Here is a 7500-nt window from a genome sequence, read left to right as displayed (position 1 = left end):
AGTTGAGAAGTCACCTTCCGTCCAGAAGGTTTAGGGTAGTGATCCTGGGCAAGCAACCACTGTGATTGGTCTTAGATGGACTAGTTCATGGCCTAGCGGGACTGCAATTTCTAAGTCATCAGCATGGACCATGTTTCGTGCAGCCGTAGTTTCGTCTTCGTAGTTCATGTTAATCACCTCTTTTGTAGTTGACGTTATCACGTTCTAAGCCTCTAATCCTTTGACCAATCGCAATGCGTTGCCTGGACCAGGAGCGCTAATAAGTAAACGAATCTTTCGATCTACCGTGCTCTTTTGAACAACTACTTGTAGAGAACGTATTCCTAGGGACTGCTGTAAAAACTGAAGAGAAGATTAAAAGCAAGTGAGAAGTTAATTGCTGTTTGAGTTCCTGCGTTCGACCGCAGAAGGTAAAAGGGAGCGCGAGCTAATCCCTGCCCGTGGCAAAAAGTTCCCTTCTTACAAGTGGTGGAGAATCCGGGTAATGAAGCTCTCGCCTTCTAGAACCTTGAGGCAAGACGAAACAGAACACACATAAACGTACACACATAAAGGTGAAAGAAAAAAAAAAAAGAGAGAGAGAGAGAGAACCAAACAGGAGAAAGAGACAGATAGATTCCATAGAGGCCATCAGAGACCCAGGAGAACAGACCGATTGCCATCCGACTCCCGTCCTGAACTACCGAGAAGCAAGTGTCCGGCACACCCACTGAAGGAAAGGAAGACAGTCAGAAAGGAAAAGAAAGGAACCGTGTCAAGCAAGTAGACGTGTCAGAAGCGAGCCGGACAAGATACGTAAGACAGAATGAACACTTGTACCGTTATCAATATTAATATTAACAGGGGAGTAACTAGTCACCTCGAATTAGTGCCGCGGTATTAACAACTGTCGTAGAACGGGTAATGTGTTTGCCTGAGCTTTCCATTTCTTGTTTTTGAGATTTTATGCCACCTAAGCTTAAAACAACCACGCAGATAACAACTCGTTCGAAAGCAAAGGAATTAATATCACCGACTAGTAAGCCCGAAACCAGTGATATCTGTACTTGTCCCTCGAACATGAACGACGAGCAGCAAAAGGCGTTGGAAGACCTCATTAAGGCGCTGAACGAGACGTTGGGGGCCGACTTAGAAAAAGAAACCGTTTCGAGGCGCCACGAGATGCAACTGATGCGCGACTCGCTTGACAAAAACCTCCAAACCAAACCCCCTACGTCAGATTTGAAATCCGAATTCTTTAATGGCAACTCGAATGAATTCGCGGGAGAATGGTTGGATTTTTATGAGCGGATAGCTGCGATTAATAATTGCAACACCTCCCTTAAGTTAAGTGCGTTTCCTTTGTATTTCTACTAGAAATAATAAACACGCTTCACTCTCTCCGTGAGAGACATTAGAACGCCTTTGTGTATAAACCTAGTTGTGTTTTCCAGCACGTGCATTTTGCCTGGCAACGGTGTGGCTCCTTTGTTGAAGTGGTCACGTCCGTCTCTTAACATACTGTCTATAACTTCAACACAAGATCAAGTCTTTCCTGAATTATCAATAACTTCCCACTACTTGAAGATCACTTCACACTACTAGAAATAATAAACACGCTTCACTCTAAAAAGCTTTGCGCCTTGCAGCACCATTCGTTACGAACAATTAACTTTAGCTGCAGAAGCATTTGTTACGCACAATTAACTTTAATGATACGACAAAAGTACTTAGACGCATCGTTAACTAATAAGAGAAAGACACGATTGAACACGCAATTTTTTTACTTCTTTAAGAAACGGTCCAGATAAGAACGATAGCAACAACGGCAACGAACATGTTGGAATTCAATTGGTATGCAAAAAGGTGATAACTTTTCTATTGTCTGTACTTACTTCTGATTGGCTTAAACAGCAAAAGTTAACAAAACTTCATAAAAGCAGTATTATATTCATCCTTACTTTCCAACCATCTGGTCTCAGTTTAAATGAATTCCACAGAAATCGTATGTGGGGAACATGTAAAATTGTAAACGTTTCTTGGCTTTTGTTTTCAACTCTTGTGATTGGTCAAAATCTTTTAACACAAAAAAACACCCTTTCAAAGTGGGCTGTAAATGAATTTTATTGCGTTAACTGCTTTCCTGTAGGTTTATGCACTCTCTGTGTAAAAATGATAACATTCCTATGTGGGGAAAGCCCCGTTGCCGCATAACAAAGGAAATTGCTATCCACCTTACACGGATCATTACTTAACATACCTTTCCCCTTAGATTGAGCGACTCCGTTCGCTCGAAAACACGGAAAAATTGCGAAAAACAAGCCAAACATGAACGATGGAGTTTGCGTTAACTCCAAACGTGCTCTCACCTGAGCATAAATAACCGCTTAGACATCTGAATAAGTGGTCAGACCGCTGAGAGGTGAATCACACAAACTATAAATCATAACAAGGGAAAAGGCATATCATGAGAAATCACTAGAAAAGGCGGGGTATGCACGCCGAACGGCTGCCCAGCCTGGGGGCGGTAGAGGAATTGGAGGATTAAGAAAAAGGTCATCACTGTCGCTCTCGGTGAGTGGGGCACGGTCAAGGAGGGGCTCACTGTTAACAAGGCCATGGCGAGAAGGGTATAGAATGTACCGAAAGAGGAAGGTATGCGCGGCAGTGGCGCGAGGTACGCGGTCATGTTGGTTGACGGGGAGAAGGCCAGCGCGACAGTGAGGAGAACCCTTGACAGGACCAGGAGTGCGAGAACACTCGATCCAGCGTAGAAGGCAGTGTTCATGGCAGAACTGCCGACAGCATGGGAGTTGACTAGACGGGTACGGCGAAGTTTGATCTGCACCGAAACAAATGACGCACCTGTGCAAATAAGCCTGTAAGCGGCGCTCGTCACGCCGCCAATTACGATTGGCGCGTCGCTTCGAGCCCGATGACATTGAAAAGTCAAAGATAAAATGACAATGGATAGTGGTCGTTACCCAGACAACCCCTTGCACCTGTCCGCTGTGTTACTGGGTGAGACTCCCAAGCGGCGCCAGGTAACGGGAAGGGAGCAAGAGGAACGTCAGGGCAGACAGACCGATGGTCTGGCCTTGATCTCCAAACGCGCAGACTATTTGAAAATAGATTTTTAAATGTAAGGGACAAAAAAAAAACTACTTAAAAATACTGTACGAAGGCCATGCAAACAACCACGCAGAAAACGTGTGAGCTAAGTCATGGTAGCCCTTGTCATACAAGGCTTGACACACGGGCACCAATGTAGAAATGTCGAGAAAATTGCAATAAAAAACTACAATATGAGAAACAACGCACGAGGAAATAGCAAGATATCCGCACAAGTGGAGAACGTCGAGCAACAGGCCCAAGGACGTGAGAGGCTGGGGACTTTGCTCGAGAAAATCAAGCAATAAGTCCACAGCATCGATTGAAAAAGCGGGAAGAAAAAGGAGTTGAGGCGTGTGATAAGTTTGGAGGTTTAAGCTTCAAATTAGCCGCTCTCATTCTTTCAAAAATCTGACGCAGGTGGAGTAGATGATCGCTGAACGTTTTAGAATACACCAAAATATCATCAAGGTAAATCAAACAAATTTTGTATGTAAGATTGCGGAGAACGCACTCCATAAGGCGTTGATAAGTAGAAGGCGCGTTAGTTAGTCCGAATGGCATGACCAGGAATTCATACAAGCCACCAAATGTAATGAAAGCTGTGTGCTCTCTAGACTCAGGGTCCATCTCTACTTGCCAGTATCCACTCATGAGGTCTATGGTCGAGAACTAGCGAGTCCGGTTTAGGGCGTCTAGCGCATCATCTATGCGGGGTAAGGGATAGGAATCCTTTCGAGAGACTGCATTCAAGTGCCGAAAGTCAACACAGAAACGATCGGTGTTATCCTTTTTCTTTACTAGTACTATTCGCGCCAGTCCCTTGCAGTGCGAGTATAAATAAGAGCTCCGCATATCATTTGGGCCCAGTTCGCGTTAGAATCCTTCTTGTGAAGAACCGTGTTATGGCTGACGCTCAAGTTCCTGTTCAAGCTGCAGTTCCAGCCGCCCAAGCTCTTGTTCAGCCTCCAGCTGCTCCAGCTAATGTTGACAATCCTCAACAAGACCCTGCTCCTTTGCAGGTGTTAATTTCATTTCTTGTTATTTGCTCGCTCTACTGCTTTGGTTTTTCCCCGATTCCTCTTCGCCTTGTTATTCCACGTGGCCGTTTGTTAGTACCGTTTTCTTCTTTCTTCGCAAGCTCTGGGTTTGTGTAGTGCTTTTTATTTCCCCGCGGCCCCTTCCCCAGTTTCCACACGTTTTAAGCTTATTTGTCATGTTTTTGTGTGCTTCGCCTCACAAACACCGGGTTTGTGTAGTGCCTTTTCATCTCCCTTCGGCTCCCTTACCTAGTTTGCACACGTTTATTGGTCATGTTTTGTGTGCTTTGCCTCACAAACGCCGCGTTTGTGTAGTGCCTTTTATTTCCCTTCGGCTCCCTTACCCAGTTTGCACACGTTTTGTTTGTCATGTTTTGTGTGCTTCGCGTCACAGACACCGGGTTTGTGTAGTGCTTTAATTCCCCTTCGGCTCCCATACCCAGTTTGCACACGTTTTATTTGTCGTGTTTTTGTGTGCTTCGCCTCGCAGACACCGGGTTTGTGTAGTGCTTCCATTTTCCCTTCGGCTCCCTTACCCAGTTTGCACACATTTTATTTGTCGCCTTTTGTCTCCTTCGCCTCACAAACACCGGGTTTGTATAGTGTCTTCGATTTCCCTTCGGCTCCCTTATCCGCTTTGCACACGTTTTTGTTTCTTATGTTTGTGTGCTTCGCCTCTCAAACACCGGGTTTGTGTAGTGCTTTTAATCTCCCTTCGGCTCCCTTGCCTAGTTTGCACACGTTTTATTTGTCATGTTTTGTGTGCTTCGCCTCGCTATCGCCCGCTTTGTGCAGTGCGTCTCTCTTTAGTTCCCCTGCCCTTCACTCAAGTTTGTTCATTTTATCAGTGTGTTTCGCCCTTAAAACAGTGCAATTCTATTTTCCTTGGGATTTTTTGTTCGCTTATGCGATTATTGGCTTTTACAGTGATTTTTAGTGTTTCTTTTACGCTCTCCAAGCTTTGCGTTTCCGAGTGGCTTTTTCGCTGCCCTTCCCATTGCTTCGCGGGCTTTGTTAGCTTGTGTTTACAATCATCTTTTGTCTCTCAAACAATGGCTTTCTGTAGGGCTTTCCTCGCCACTTCAAGTTTATGCTTCGTTTTTATTTCGCCTTGTTGTTTTCAAGGTATTTTGTTTTGCTAGCTTTGCCGCATTTTTTAGCCATTGTTTAGTCCTATTCCCTGGACACCCATTCTTTATTTTCACGTGTTTTTTCCATGTGCGTGTCTCGTCTCCCGAATTTGTTTATTTAATTTGTTTATAATGATTTTATGTCGGTATTTCCCATTCATTTGTGTTTTCAGTTGCGCGTCCTCACAAATTGTTTCATATCCCTTCCAATGGTAGCCTGAAAGGGTGTCTAATGCCCTAGTCGGATTACTGACACTCAGGCTTCCATCCCTTGAGTGGGTCCTTACACGTCTTCTTCGCCATTTTTATTTAATCTCCCTTGTGTGCTTACGTTATGCGTTGAGTTTTGTTTTGTTTTGCCTTTTTCGCTGTCCCACTCGAGGGCTGGCAGCCTGTAAATATTTTTTATTCCAGCTCTCTTTTCGGTTTTTTCAGCCACTTTGCAGTCGCGACTCCGTGGCTATCTGCAAAAGGCAGACATTTACGACGGAGAAACCTTGCACAGCTTTAGAGCAGGCTTGGCCATCACCTTAGCCCTTTCGGGTAGCCAGCTCGCAGACGTTATGGAGCATGTCGATTGGCGCCAAGCTCCTACGGCATCTCATTATTTGAAAGTTGCTCAAGTTTTACGTCCTGGAGGTCCTTCAGACTTATTATCCCGTCACGACCCTTCTGCCCAAGCTCTAGCTGTTTCTTACACTGAATTGAACAGTCTCCGCCGTTTCACTGTCGCCTTTCCCACTGGCTCTTCGCCTTAGTTTAAGTCTTGGATGGTCTGGAGTTTTCTTTTCTAGTTTAAGTGTGGGACCTGATAGGTGTGAGGTTAAGTATTGGCTGACTCCTAGGCTGTTAAGGCTGTGTTTAACGTTCGTCTTCTTGCGCGGGAGCATATCTCCATCTCTTGTTAGCGAGCGTGAAAGGGACTGCCGCAAATACTATGCTATTCGCGCCAGTCCCTTGCAGTGCGAGTTTAAATAAGAGCTCCGCATATCATTTCGGCCCAGTTCGCGTTAGAATCCTGTGGATGTCGGCAGCCGTGGCATGACTCTTCCTTTCGCGCTCTCCTCGTTACGCCTCCGCGCTTTTCGCTCTCCCGCCCCCCCTTACCCGTTCTTTTTTTCACGTCCACTCTAAAGCGCGGTCGCATATCTCCATCTCTTATTAGCGAACGTGAAAGGGACTGTCATAAATACTATGCTACTGGGGATGCCCAGGGGCTGACGCTGGGTTGAATGATCCCTCGATTGAGCATATCTGTAACGTGCTCCTCAATTATGGTTCTCTGCTGGTGGGAGACACGATAAGGTCGGTGCCGAATCGGTGGTTGGTCGCCGATGTCAATTTTATGGGTAACGAGGCCAGTACGTCCTAGTTCTTCGGGAGAGGTGGCAAAATTGTCGCGATATTCGTTTATGAGCGATAGGAGTTGTGCTTTCTCGGATGGCGTCAAGGTGGAATCACTCAAGTCCAGTGGAACTTCTGTTTCGTTCTGGTCGCTGGGATCACATTTGCTGGTGGTACTCGCGTCGCTGTCCTCTGTAGCGATGACGGACATCTCCGAAGCAGCTGGCGTGAAGGATCCCATAGTCGAACATCGATAAATGGTAATAGGTCGACTTGTAGGATTTAAAAGACGAAATGGAAAGGTGTTCGCTTCCGACAGACTAACCAACTGTGTAGCGCCACCGATTTGATACCGTGCGAGCAACTTCGAGCTTGGCTCGATAAGTCCAATAGTCCCAGAAGGAAGCGAGTGTTTAGGATATACTGGGATAACTGACTCCGTTAGCGGAGGTAGAATGTATGTGGCGTGAGCATGTACTGTTACTTGTTCGTAAGTTTGGGAACTACGAGTAAGCCTGTTGGAGCGTAGTGAGATAGGCTCTTGGCCCAAAAATGTAAGGGTGTGGTTCTGCCTATTCAATTACCGAACCGCGTGACAACAGAAAATCCCTACCGAGCACGACAGGGTAAGTAAGTTGTTCGACAACTAATAATTGAAAACTATAGGAAACGTCGGAAAGAGTGAAAGTTAATTCGGCTATTCCTTGTACCGGAAGGTGTTCTCCGCTGACCGTTCGTATATGCGGCAATGGCGCAGGATCTAAATGTACTGGTGGCGATATTCTAGCAAAAAGGCTGCTACTAACAGCTGTTACAGACGCTCCGGTATCGACTAACATAAAAGTGGGGGTGTCCTGTATCATCCCATGAACGTACAGACCATCAGGAGGTACCCC

General features: G+C 45.8%; 1 protein-coding gene across 2 annotated transcripts in view; it reads right to left on the bottom strand.

The window, feature by feature from the left end:
* Positions 1-7500, bottom strand: part of LOC138006833 (nucleolar protein 14-like) — a 48167-nt gene that overhangs the window by 14213 nt on the left and 26454 nt on the right. The gene's annotated exons all lie outside the window — the stretch shown is intronic.

Source organism: Montipora foliosa, chromosome 6 (genome assembly GCF_036669935.1).
Source record: "Montipora foliosa isolate CH-2021 chromosome 6, ASM3666993v2, whole genome shotgun sequence".
NCBI classification, from domain to species: domain Eukaryota; kingdom Metazoa; phylum Cnidaria; class Anthozoa; order Scleractinia; family Acroporidae; genus Montipora; species Montipora foliosa.
Note: the sequence above shows the minus strand (reverse complement) of the source record. Positions and strands in the feature narration are given on the sequence as shown.